This window comes from Pinus tabuliformis, chromosome 4_1 (genome assembly GCF_031772625.1).
Source record: "Pinus tabuliformis cultivar Carrire ecotype Pingquan chromosome 4_1, CPIR1, whole genome shotgun sequence".
Taxonomy (NCBI): Eukaryota; Viridiplantae; Streptophyta; class Pinopsida; order Pinales; family Pinaceae; genus Pinus; species Pinus tabuliformis.
In genome coordinates this window covers 671,967,439-671,981,754 of record NC_142303.1, presented here as the reverse complement: position 1 = coordinate 671,981,754, position 14,316 = coordinate 671,967,439, and positions in this window count along the sequence as shown.

Genomic DNA, 14,316 nt, shown 5'->3' with positions numbered 1-14,316 from the left:
CCTCTGCATGCGTGGCTCGGTCGGAGAAGGCAGGTCAAGTATGATGTACTAAGGCTGCATCAGTGGGATTTTCTCCAAGGCGAAGGCAGTCAGAATAGAACCAAATCCAAAGTTCTTCAGCTTCCCGTCGTTTACCTTGGTCAATTGACTTTTCATCTGAACAAGTACTGCATCACACCAGTTGAATACTTTCGGTTGGAGACACTCCAAGGCGTGCTGCATATAAGACCTGTTGGCAACATGTAGAGCTGCGCTGCCGGCCATCCTACCAATAGTAAACAGAATGGACCTGAGAGCCCGATCAGTAATATCACGGATAACAATCTTGTCGTCTCTTCTTGGCTGAGAACCTTCCCTGCAATACTGGCGGACATAATCTCTGGTGGAATCAGTCCCCCGGGCCGTACCTGATAAGGAAACGGGGGCACCTCGTCTTGACAACCCAGTCAAGAAGTACATGTCCTCTATGGTCAAGGGGATGGTCTTCCCCCTAATCTGGAATACTTGGTTAACAGGATCCCAAGCATCAAGCATATACTGCAGTAAAGAAATCTGTGCTCTCATACTAGAGATACGGAAGAACTTTAGCAAGCCACAGTTCCGCAGCGCGTTCACCGTGACCGAGTCATGGAGGGCAATCATGTCCTCCTCTTCATGTTCTCGTTCTCGCCATGTAAGGGACATTTTGTTCAAGGTTACCTGCAAAGCAACAAGAGAAAGAGTGAATTCCTGTTTTGATGAAAAACTGGCGAAAAAATCATCAGAAATGACCTAGAAACTCAGTCCTTTTGAGCCCAGCGCAGGCAGAAGGTCCTCTACCTACGCTGAGGGTCAGACTGCCCTAAGGCAGATTGACCTTCAGCGCAGGTTTCGAATGGGGAACCTGCGCTGAACCTAGGGCGCCCTGGAAAAACCCCAGGGGCTCAAAAAGACCGGAAAACAGGAAAAAAACAGGGAAATGAAACCGTGAAAAGAAAGAGCTAGGGTTTAGCTCCTACCTGGTCCAGACGGCGTTGAAAATCGTCTGCAGAATCTCCCGGAATCAGCTGGTGAAAATCAAGGGGGAAGAGGCACCTCTAGAGCTCCAACAAACCAAATGCAAATGAAATGGTAAATGAGAGGTAAAAACACCTTTTAATGGCTTTTTACATAGTACAAAGTGAAATATTAGGGTTATATTCTCATTTTCATGCAAATATTATTCATTTCTAACAAAGTTTGTTGCAGCAATTGAAAATGCAGTACTATATTTGAAAAGAGAAAAGCTAGTAATGGCAAAAAATCAAAATTTGACCATATTATCGAGCAGTTTTAGCATAAAGTTCATGCTCGTTAAAAAATAAACGCAAGATCCGAGCAGTTTTACCGTGGAATTTATGCTCGCTAAAAAATAGAAAAGCATGAGCAAGGGTTTCCACCAGAGTTCAAGCTCATTAAAAAATGAACCTATCCCGGTAAATAACCATCGTGATCGTAAATTTATTAGCCATAAAAGCCTTGGTCGTGTTTGCACCTATCACCTCCATTCCATTTGGCCGATCGTTCACCCCCATATGATTGTTTACCCATTTTGAGGAACAGCTGCGAAGAGTGATTTCACTTAGCCATCCTTGTGACACTGCCGTGATTGGAAAATTCCAACCTGTACTTGGAATCTGCTGCTATCCCTGTTTATCACTCGTTCCTCAAAAGACGAGTCTTCTTTGAGCTCTTTTCAATTGGCTCGTAAAATATGAAAAGTTTGCCGAGTTTTGGCCTTCCAGCTCGTTAAAAGGACCGAAAGAGCTATCCCTCCTCTAGATTTTAATCTTTTTGGACCTGAGGGATTATTGCACAAAAAGGTCGAGCGCTTGTTTTATTCGGCTCGTTAAAGTTATCGAAAATTCATCCCTTCTGTATTGTTTTATACTTTTTCAGACTTAAGGGATTAGATGACGAAAAAGGAATTTTGGAGTTAACTTTCTGTACCTTTTCAGACTCTCTAAAAATGAAAAGGACCGAGTTGTCTTTGTCGCTAGACTCGTTAAAATGATTAAATAGTGACAAACTTGTCTTTAGACGAGAACGAGTTTCCCTATCGCTAGGCTCGTTAAAACATAGCGATGGTCTTGCCCGAAGGGCAGGTTATAGAACAAGCATATGTTATCCTCCTCAAGCTTGACAAAAATAAAGAGGTACTGGTCAGAAATGACTGGGGAAAAATTGGGAGAACCTCAAAGCTTTAATGGTAGCAAGTCGCTCTTGAACATGACACTTTGTCCTCCGTATCACATCGGGTTGGGCTGTTTCATTCACCGGCCTCATCACCATGGTCTTCGCCAAACCATCCGTATTTGGGGTAATGCTACCGATCCATCACATCAGTGTCGTTATATGTTCAAGAGATGTTGTTCAGAAAGAGTCAACCGTGTCCCATCCACTGCCATACATTATCCTTCATCCACCCATGATCGCCACCTTGAATCATATCTCACAGATTGTTTTCACCTCCACTAAAATCATTAGCTCCGTTCCGTGTCACTGATGTGGGATTCATTAAGGCCCTCCTTTGACAGATCGCTTCTTGTCGACTTCAGCTCATTATCCAAGAAGTTGATCTAGGAACACCCCCCCCAGTACTTTGAAGCTTGCATGCCTCAATGGCAAGTTTCTCACTTCCGGCGACAGGTATACATCAATGACCTTCGACCAGAAGATTTTGCGTGGTGTTCGACGCCAAGTCCTTCATTCACACCACGTGAATTGTACTGCAGTACCTTGAGGGTCATTGTCATTATTGGTGATTCCTCTCGCGCTCGTTAACGGTTTACATTATTGACCGGTAATCAAGCGATGTCTTTCCATGTTCGACTTCAGAGTAATTCTCACATGGATCGACTTGTACTTAGAGTGAAGATCGAATGAGTTTGAAGACCCCGGATCTAGTTTCATCCATCCGGGCTGCGATATATATTCAGGAAATATAAAGACATTTGATATGTACATCATTGCAGCAGATGATCATCCTACTCAAAGGGTGATAATTTCAGCAGAGAATTATCAGTCTATCATCAGACGGTCGTCTGTTATATGTACCAAAATGAATTTATAAAGCTGAGCATGGGAATGCCCGCCTCAGCTAGATCATGAAAGCAGAATGAAAAATAATGTATTGTATTGTATTTTATTACAGGGCACCTCTCAACGATTGAATGAACTTCGGATCCTCCTGATAAAGCATTTCACCCGATGAACGACCTCATACTTTAGGGGGCAACTGTTATAGACATTTTTGTGCCTAAAAGCATGAAGCATGAAATGTCAATAATCTGAGGGATCCAAAGTCCCTAAACATGTTGTTCTTACCCTTATAGGAACAAGGTCAGCAAACCATAGCACTAAAAATCAGTTCTCCACCTGAAAACACTCAAAAACAAGCTATTTCTGGATCATGTCAGCTGCTCCACTGAGCATCTGCGCTGAATTTCAACTGCTCCACTCTGTACCTGCACTGAATGTCAAATCTAATGAAGGCTACCTGCGCTGGGCGAGATTGGCCAAGTGGCACAGTCATTCTGCAAGGTGTCAATTGCCCAGGAAGCTTCCAAACTGACACTTGGGTCAAGGAATTCGCCTTGTGATGAGTAAGAGGGTCTTGATCTCCAAGTGGAAGCAAGAATCTCCAAGTGGACTCAAGAACTGAAGATTAAATAAAGTGGGAGAGGACACTAGTCAGCTTCATGCTAGCCTCAAGCTGACTCATCCTTTCTCCAAAACTCCTATATATAGAGCTCTCTCATGAGGTCTATGGAGGCTGGAATTTTGTGCAAGTAAGGAAGTGTTGTTGGTTTGAGTATAGAACTATTGGGTGATTTTCTTGAAGGAGGTGAAGAGGAGATTTCTTTCTGCTGGGAGGTGTTGCTGGATTAGGCCTATTATGGTTGTAACACTCTCAGAACTTTGCTTCTTCCATTAATAAATCATTTGAGGTTCTTCTATATGCATGTGTCTCTATGGTGAATTGATGCTTGTATATTTGATTTATTCTAATCCCTGAATCGATTATGGATGTATGCTTCTTGTAGTTTCCTTTTCTTGTGCTTTTACAGGATCTTTGTGTAGCTGGGCCGGTGAAAGAGCAAGGAGCTAGGAGCAAGCAGCAAAGAGGGAAGATTGGATCAACCATTAGCGCAAGATAACGGTTAGTGGATCCTCTTTCTCTTCTCTCTCTCATCTCATAAAGAAGTAATCTTAAATAGCTTTGCATTCAGTTGTTGCTGAGGTACTATCACCCTTAGAGTGGGATAGGGTCATTCCGTATTGGATACTTTTCCCAACAACACTAGTCTTACTGTACGATCAAGAAAATGATAAATTAGGTGCTGGAAAATTCGTACCCATGTGGCATGGTCCGTATGTTGTCAAGTGAAAGCTGGCAAAAGGGGCCTATGAATTGGTAGACTTTGATGGAGTCTCTTTAGGTAAACCCAGAAATGGTCTTTACCTGAAGAGATATTATGCTTAAATCTGGGTGTGGAGATTTTAGTTAGGTTAGTTTTCTTTCTAGCTGGTGTGTTTTAGATTAAAAAGCGTGCTTAGCTTAGAGAGTGTTTTTGTCATTATTCCTGCTTATCTTGATTTTACTCTTGATATTGCAGATGTCGACGTCTCTCGAAACATACATTGGTTTTACTGATGGTGCTTGTCGTAATATACGGAACATTTCTTCTGCAGATTGGGTTATCTATTTGCCCTTTGATGAGTTGGTATCTATGCATGGGGTAAGCCTCGATCAAACAACGAACAACATTGTAGAGTATAATGCAGTGATTGATTTATTATCTGAATCCATCTCATTTCAGATTTAGAGTTTGATTGTGAGGTTAGATTCTGAACTCGTTGTGTTACAACTTAGTAGAGTTTATGCCATTAGAAATCTAGTGTTATTGAGATCATTTTTGACAGTTCGTCTCTTGGAACGTGAATTTGACTATATTGAATATCAACATATTCCAAGATATTTAAATACATTAGCCGATGCAATTGCTTCTCAAATGTTAAGTAGACATTTGCAATAATCAAACGGTAAATTTAAAAACATTCCATAATATGTGTTACAAGATAGCCGGTAATAGTGATATAGCATAGCATAGGAGTGTGTCAAATATACATCATCTTTGATCATAGGTTGAAAAACACCTTATGATCGGCAAAAATGATAGTACAAAAAGAAAAAATGACATATGAGTCTACAACAGGCGATCATCCTATCATTGGTGATGATCACGATAAAAAACCACTGCACGGGCCACCCTACAAAGGAACCTCATGAAAGGTCCTGGGACCCCAATCACATAGTGATGTAGACTAAGAGGAATGTCATCTATGCTGGTCTTTGGAATGTCTACTGTCAAACGCTCTAGATGGTTTTCCAATTCGGCCAAGGTCTCTGTAGATTCATCCTGTGGGGCTGGTGCTGCTGTAGCTGGTTTTTTCCTCTCATAAGGCTGGAGAGTGGCTGGTTGCCGTGGACCTACATCTGCATTTGAAACTTCTTACTATCAATTTTGGGACGGTTTAAAAACAAAAAAAAATTAAATTAGAAAATTTTGAAAATGATTTTACCTGAGTCATCCCATTGCTCTCCTGGTGGAAGAGCCATGTCTGGGTCACCACAATAATCCATCCCAGCATAAGAAAAATCCTGAATAGCAAAAACTTGGTTCTCCAACCAATGGAAATACCCAAGAGGAAATCGAACAACTTCTGAACCCTCCTCAGGATGACGGGTCATAACTGCAACCCAATGCATCAGTTTGGGCTCTCGGGGAAGTCCAACTCCAATGGAAAGATGTTGTGGGACCAACATTGGGACCCTCTCTAGACTAAAACTCACAACTAAGAAACCATATCCAAAGTTCTTCAGTTGTCCGTTCTTTACTCTAGTCAGTTGGCCTTTTACATTAGCCAACACAACTTCGCACCAGTTGAATATGGTGCCCCGAAAGCAGTCTACTGCCATCCGCATTTGGGATCTAGTGGTCATATGTAGTGTTGCGCTTCTGCAGAGCCTAGTGACGGTAAACGAAATCATTTTGAGTTTAGGACGGGAGATGGTTTTGAGATCAATCCCTTTGTCCTTGGTTTGGTCTTTACAAAACTCTAGCCGGAGGCTATCGACAGACTGGCCACCTGGCTTAGCCCCAAATAGAGTCAATTGTTCACCTCTCTTAGGAAAACGAGACAAAAATTAAATGTCTTCTGGCTCCATTTCGAGCTGGTGGCCACCAATAAAGAAACATTGGTCCTGTACATTCCACCTATCTACCAGCCACTGCAAAAAGTCCACTTGGGCCCTCATACCAGGTATGGCCCAAAATTTGAATAAACTGCATGCCTTCAATGCATCAATCAAAGGTTGATGATTAATCGTGGTGAGGTCCACATCCTCGTGCTCTCGTTCCCGCCAGTCAAGCATGATGTATACCCTACATTCAATAAAAAGGCGGATTAGAATATTATAAATCAAAATTTTTGGGTGGAATTTGGAAAATTTAAGTTTGAAGACCCATGATGCGGGGACTGCACCCTCTATATTAGAGACAGTGCGTAGGTCTGCACTCTAGCTATACAGCACGTGCAGGCCCCTAACTTTTTTCATTTTACGAAAAAGTCGGGGTCCGCAGGTTTCCTATACTGCACTTGCGGGCCCTCGCATGCGGGTTTTTAACCTAAATATTTCCTAAAAATCAAAACTAAACCCTAAAAACAAATTTCAAACGGATGAAATGCAAGAGTAAGATGATGTGGATTACCTGGAGGTGACGGTGTTTGATTCCAACGGACGGAGTTTTCGCAATATTCACAGGAAGTTTCTTACCAAAAGCTCTCTTTTCTCACTCTGAAGTCAAATGGTAAAAATGAATTTACAAAAGCCCTTTTTAAGCTTTTTTGAATAAATGAATAAATGAATTTTTAATTTGTTTATTTTTCACTTTAAAGAGGCAACTTTTGAAGCATTTTTATTTATTTTAAAAAGGTATGAGTAATGTTTGAGTTTTTGTGCAGGATAACGGATTTTTTAGGCAAAATTGATCATTTTTGAAAAAAAACATTAGAGTCACCTTTAAGCTCTTTTCTGACTCCTAAAACATGGAAAGATTATCGAGTTTTTCTTTTTAAGCTTGTTAAAATGGAATTAAAATGATGGTCCACTTACAGTCCTTTTCTGACCACAAAAACATGAAAGGATTGCTGGATTTTTGCTGTTTCAAATTCGATATTGATTATAAAGCGATGTGTCTTTGATTGCTTTTTTACATTTTTGGATCAGAGGCACTAATTATGAAAATTACTCCTTGATCGTAATCGTCAAGCAATTCTCTCAAGTATTGTTTTATACTTTTTCAGGCTTAGGAGACACAAATTTATGAAAAAGGACAACCATGGAGTTTTCTTAAGTTTTTTTCAAACTCCCTAAATTGAAAAACACCGAGTTTTTCCTATACTGGACTCGTTAAAATTTAACAGTAAAGGACCTGTTCAATTACAAACAAGAACGGAGCACTCATTCTTAGGGTTCAAATGTAAACTAAGTTGGACTCATCCGAAGGATGAGCTTATAATCAAGCAAATGTTATCCTCCTCAAGCTTGTCAAAAATAAAGAGGTACTTTCCAGAAATGGTGGGGGGAAAGAGAGAAAAATGAGCCTGTTTTTCATACTTTGGGTCTCAGAAAAACATTTAACCACTCTTGAACACGACACTTTTTATTCACCTAGGTTTGGAAATCCTTTGCCTAACAGTTGATCAAACCATATTGAAAGTCTTCAGCCGGTTTCTGGGTATTAAATTTGGGTCAATTGTCACAAAACCATCTGCTGTGTCATTATGTGTTCAAGAGGTCAGTGCAAATAAACTATTCATCTGCGAAATATTTGTCATCCATCTTGACCATCACTGATTCAGTCCTTGCAACTATATTTCTTCAAACGTGTTCTATGATTTCGTGTGGTGGGATTGCCTACAATGGATCGGTTTCTATCGACTTCAGCTCATTATCTAGAAATATGATCTAGAAATCGTCAGTACCTTGGGATCTGCATGCCTCAATGGCAGGTTTCTCGCCTTCGACGATAGGTTGCATCATTGACCTTCGATCAAAGGATTCTGTGACATGTTCGACATCAACTCATCTATTCACATTTCATGGATTGTACTGAGTACTTTGACAGCCATTGACATTACTGGTGGTTTCTCTCACACTTGTTAACAATTTACATCATTGACTGGTAATCAAGTGGTTTCTACCATGTTTGACTTTGACATATTCATTCACATGGATAGAATCGTACTATTTCGGGGAGTAGAAATCAAGACCCTGGATCTAGTTTCCACCATCCAGGTTGCGAGGAATTTTGTATTCATTATATAGTGGACTATTCATCAACAGATGGCTGTGCCCATACTATGTCTACATGTGTCTATATTTGTGATGTATTACAAGATCATTCCTATATCAGAGCAGTTTAGTTAGTTTTCTAGTGAGTTTTGATTTGAGTATGGGAATGCCTACCTCAACGATGATATGATCTCATATATATATTTTGTATTGAATGTTTTTACAGGTTCCAACCAAGCTCTCCATAAGATGATCCTCGAAATGATAAAGTACTTCACTCAAGGTCTTAGATGATAATGTAATCCTCATCTACTACAGACTTCGCACTTGAGGGGGCAATCTGTTACACAAAATATTGTCACCATGAATTTCTGTAATCAGTGTGGGTCTATCATCACTCATACTGACCTCTTATGCAAGTCTCAAACCTCAGCTCTTCATGTCAAGCTTTAAAAATGAGAGAAAGCCTTTGAAAACTTATAAAACTCTGGTTCTGCACTTTCTCTTACCATTACCTATGGTCCTGCATCCCTTGTCATGTTACCTACGGACCTGCCTGCTCTGTCTCTAAAGGAGTGGGTGCGGACCCCTGTGAAAGTAAAAAAGGCGCATGTTTATTCTTAAAAACTCACTTTTGGTTAATTCTGGATGCTTCTAGAAGGAATCTTGACATGGTTGGTTCGCTCCTAGCTGGTTCATGCATCCCATAACTAAAGGAGCTAACCCCTTGATGAGAGGAGCTTATCCCTTTGAAGGAGGACTCTATCCCTTTGAAGGTGGACCTAGTAACTTCCCTCCTTTGCTCTATAAATTAAGGCATTGGGCTAGTTGCTAGGGAGGTTGAAAGATGAACATTTTTTAGGGTAAATGCTGCTGGAATTGAGACTTCCTCATTAAGCTTGAGAGGAGAGATTACATACCTTTTGGCTTCTTTGGGAAGACAGTGAAACTTGTCAAAGTAGAGGATATTTTTGCTGGACCCTCGGAGGAGCTTGTACAACATCAAGGCACCAAGGTTGTAAAGTTCTTCTTTGATTAATGTTAGTACAATCAGATTCATTTTTCTCAATAAATTGTCTTATATGGCTTATTTCATGAATTCCTTGATCATCATGATAAATATGGTTTATTATATTGGCTTTTCAGATGCTATTTGATGTGTGTGCCTGTTTGTGTTTGCAGATTCTTTAAAAGGGAGCTCATTTGGATCAACATCGCGTGGCTTCCACAAACTAGCACTGGACCCAAGGTAGGCCTAAAACATCTACTAGCCTTTATTTATAAATTGCATATTTAGAGAAATATAGAATTTGCCTGGTTTGCTTGTCGCTAGATATCAATAGATACTAGGGAGGTCGGTCTTGTCTGCAAGAACGACTTATCCGGCCGACAAGAGCCGACCAAAAAAAATCCTATATTGGGCAGATCCATTGACAAGACAACAGAGGAAGGAAAATTTCCAATTGTTTAGAAAAAATGTAAAGGGAAAATCCTTTGTTTACTGGATCTAGGAATATGATCTTGTGGAAAATATGAAGGATTCTTTCTAGACCCATTCTAGTGTACCATAAACTTTTCAGGTGCTTGAATATGAGGGTAAGGTGTTGCAAGATCAATATCCATTGGACTATTATGGAATAGGAAAGGACTCCAAAATTTCTTTTAGCTTGAGAATGATGGATGATCTTCCAATCTAAACCCAAAGAAGCCTAAGAGATACAAATATTTGAAATATGTCCTCAAAGGGAAGTTTGATGCTCTTGTCAAATCTGATCAGAACCTTGACATTCCAAGCCCCAGTTGAAACAAGCCCTAGAAATGGTAGTAGATCTCTCAGAGGTAAATGATATAGTACAATCTTCAAATCCTAAGAAATTATATGTAGATTTAATAGCCTTTGGAGAAAACTAATGTATCTATTTCAATGGATTTTTACCACCTGGACAATTAAATTATTATGACATTCATTTATGTTCTAGGGGCCTTTTCATTGTAAAATTTGAACCATTGAAGGATGGGGATGTTTTTTCCAGAGAGGATATGTGAAATACATACATGTAGAATGCAAAATATAAAGGATAAGAATTTAATTCATCTATTACTCACATGATATACATTTATAATACATTATGATGACCCTTTGTTTTCATATACCAAGTGGTCTCTTGGACTCCCTTTGACTGTTTACATTCCACAACAACCCTTAGAGGATTAGGTGTCCAACATTCCCCCCCTTACTCCGAACGGGTATGTATGAGTCCAAGAAGAGAGATGTAATAAAAAATGTGCGAAAATGCATGCCAACACTAGTGTGAGTGTTCTCTTTGAAATGTTGGCATAAGGGGGTGGTTTAAGGCTAACCACCAACACTAGAATGCTTAGTATAGTTCCCAAAACGCTTCCAAGTCTGGTGAGAAGGTGAAATATTCAACTAGAGGAAGTGCTCCTAATGCTTTGAAGAGGGATACCTTCAACATGGAAGAGGTAGGTCTGCAACCTACATAAAAAGGGACAACCTCAACCTGAAAAGGGTGGTATCAACCTACGGTGGTTTAAGGATGACCACAAACTCTTGAATTCTTAATGCAATTCCTGGAACTCTTCCAAAATTGGCAAGAAGTTGAAGTCTTATGCTATAAGAAGTGCCCCCAATTCATTGAAGAGGGAGAAGATAAAATTGAAAAGGGAGGTCACAACCTTGCATAGATGGTTTAAGGCTAACCACCAACCAAAGGCATGCTCAGGGGCATCCCTGTCTTTGGCTACAACTTTGAATCTGGTATGGCAAGTTGTGGCTCAAACTTGCTTGATGTGGCTTTGAAGATTGTATATGACCTATCATTTCCCCCCTATCAAATACAAGGTGAGAAGGCGAAGTGTTGGGTCCCTATAATACTAGTGATTACCCCATTACTAATGTAGTTATACCCCTTATTTATATTGTTGTGCCCCCATTTCCCCCATATTGTTATTAATGTGCCCATAGAATCCCTCTATTGTTATTTTTGCGGCTTTATATTATTATATTTAGGTCGGCTGGATTATACTGTGACTCCTTAGACTCCTATATATAGAAAGGAGGTTTTGTCATTTGAATCATCGAAGAGTTGTTCATTTATGTAATGTAAAGGAGGTTGCCCCCTTGAAGAGGCTGAATTCTAAGGCGTTGATCTATCTTTTCTATCTTTTCTTGAGCTGGTTTCATAACATTTGGTATCAGAGCTTTGGATTCTAGGGTTTCGCTGCTCCAAACAGGTCATTGTGGAATTTTCGCTATAACGTTTTGTTTGTGATGTTTCAGAAGTCGCAAAACAAACCCATTTGAGAAGAAGTCACGCTGAACCTTGGGTCCGAATTTCAGAGCTTTTCGCATGATATTTTCGGAGATATGATCTGAGGAAGTTGGTCTTTTTGCAGACTCCTGAATTACACTCAAAACAGATGACCTGCGGAAAATCATCATAAGTTTCTTTCTGAGCATTGGATTGAAATTTCGTAAGAAGGTACAGAAAGAAGATGAACTGTAGTTTTCTTTTATATATTTTTTAGAGTCAAAGGTTGAAACAGTGGCACGTGGCACTTCATACAAGTTCGCTCTACCGAACTAGTCTATAATCAGGTCACTGCGGGAGATTGTGCATAACTCTTTCTTGGAGAATCCAACTTGGATCCGACTAGTGGCATTGGAAAGAGGATATAGAAGGCTACTACAGGTCACAGTTTCAGAACTGGATGATTCGAAATTATAGAGATACATCAGATTCAATATCAGGCTTCTACAAAGAAAAAAAAGGTGTGTAGTTTTTTTTTTTAATTTTTGCATAAGCTTGGTTTGAAGGAATTCAAAGGGCACAATAAAGCATTATTATTAGTAACTGATGCCTCAAGGAAAGAAAATGCAAACACCTAGTAAGGAACCTGAAAGCTCTAGCATGACTCATGAAGAAGAGGAAGAAATGCTACATGATATATCAAAATTACAAGAACAAGTGCAACAAATGTCACGCTCACAAAAGCTAACAGATGCTAAGATAAATGGTGTGGAATCTATGATAAAGGGCATGGAAGCTAAGATGGATGATCTGAAGGCAGATTTGAGGACAAATTTGAAGACAGACATGGCAAATTTGAAGATAGATTTGACAAATTTTCTACAAGAAATACTTACTAATGGTGAAAAGGTTGTAAAGGAAGCTCATGATGTGAACAAAAGAAATGTTAATCATGATTCCATAGACTCTAATGTTGGATCGAAGACCCACCATATTCCAAAAATCGATATGAGGAAGTTTGATGGCAAGGATCCCGTCACATGGATATTACAGATGGAGCAGTTCTTCGATCTCAATAATGTGCAAAACACACAAAAGGTACGTATGGAAACTTTATATTTGGAACCAAATCAGTTTGTATGGTATCAATGGCTTTGCTCTCGTAAACAATTTATCACTTGGGCAATTTTTACGGAAGAATTGATAGCACATTATGAGGATACAAAAAGCAACACTTTTTTTAGCCAATTGATAAGTCTCAAACAAAAGGGTTCAATAATGGAGCACATTGAGGAGTTCCAAAAATTGAACATAAGGGTAAAAGATATTCCAGAGGAGCATATGATTGATGTGTTCATAGGGTATTTAAAGGATAATATCCAACATGATGTTCAACTTTGGGAACCTGATTCATTAGAGAAGGCATTCAGGTTAGCAAGAAAAATGGAAAGCAAAATTATGGCAACCAGGAAGCATACCACTCACAACTATAAAAACGGAAGTGCAGTTGCCCCTACTCTTCCACAACCTATAAGGTTGACACCACAAAAATTGGAAGAAAAAAGAGCAAAAGGGCTTTGTTATAGTTGTGATAGCAAATACACTAAAGGTCATAAGTGTGCTGAGAAGAAATTATTCTACATAGATTGTGAAGAGGAAGAAGAAAAGGAGCAAGAAAGGTCAAAAGAACAGGATATGCTCCAGGAACAAAGCCTAGATGAAGAAAAAATAAATCCGACCATATCTTGTAATGCATTGGCGGGAATTACCACTCCTCAAACCATCAAGATAGAAGGACAAATCAAGAAGAAAAAGGTAATAGTGTTGATTGATTCAGGAAGCACCCACAATTTTATTCATTGTAGGGTAGCAAAAGAATTGAATTGCTTCCTATATCCAGCACCAGAGTGTCAAGTGATGCTTACAAATGGAGGAACAATAAATTGCTCTGGAAAGTGCCATAATATTAAGCTATCCATGGGAGAATATGTATTGACTAGCCCAATGCTTTCCATTCCAATGGGAGGTGCTGATGTTGTACTAGGAGTCCAATGGCTACAATCCTTGGGTACAATAGCTTTTAATTTTCAAGAAATTTTCATCAAAGTTTCTACGGAAGGAAAGGAAGTTGAATTAAGGGGTATTGCAGGGAAACCAAGAAAGATAATCAGCTCTAATGGTATGACAAAGCTTCTAAAAAAGGAGCAAAGGGGTGTAATTGCACAATTATGTTCGCTAGATGTTTCCACATTAGAATCATCTATTTCTCCAGATCTCCAAAAAGTCCTGGACAATCATTCCAAGGTATTTGAGACTCCCAAAGGTCTCCCACCTATGCGTGATCATGATCATGCTATTCATCTGATTCCAGGAAGTGTTCCTCCAAACATCAGGCCGTACAGATATCCCTATGTCCAAAAAAGTGAAATTGAACGTATGGTTGTAGAAATGCTAGAGGCTGGTATAATTCAACCGAGTCAAATTTCTTTCTCTGCTCTAGTAGTATTGGTGCACAAGAAGGATGGATCATGGCGCGTGTGTTCAGATTATAGGGAGCTCAAAAAGCTCACTATTAAAGATAAGTTCCCCATTCCTGTCATTGATGAATTACTGGATGAATTGCATGGATCAATTTACTTCACCAAGTTGGATCTTCGTTCAGGA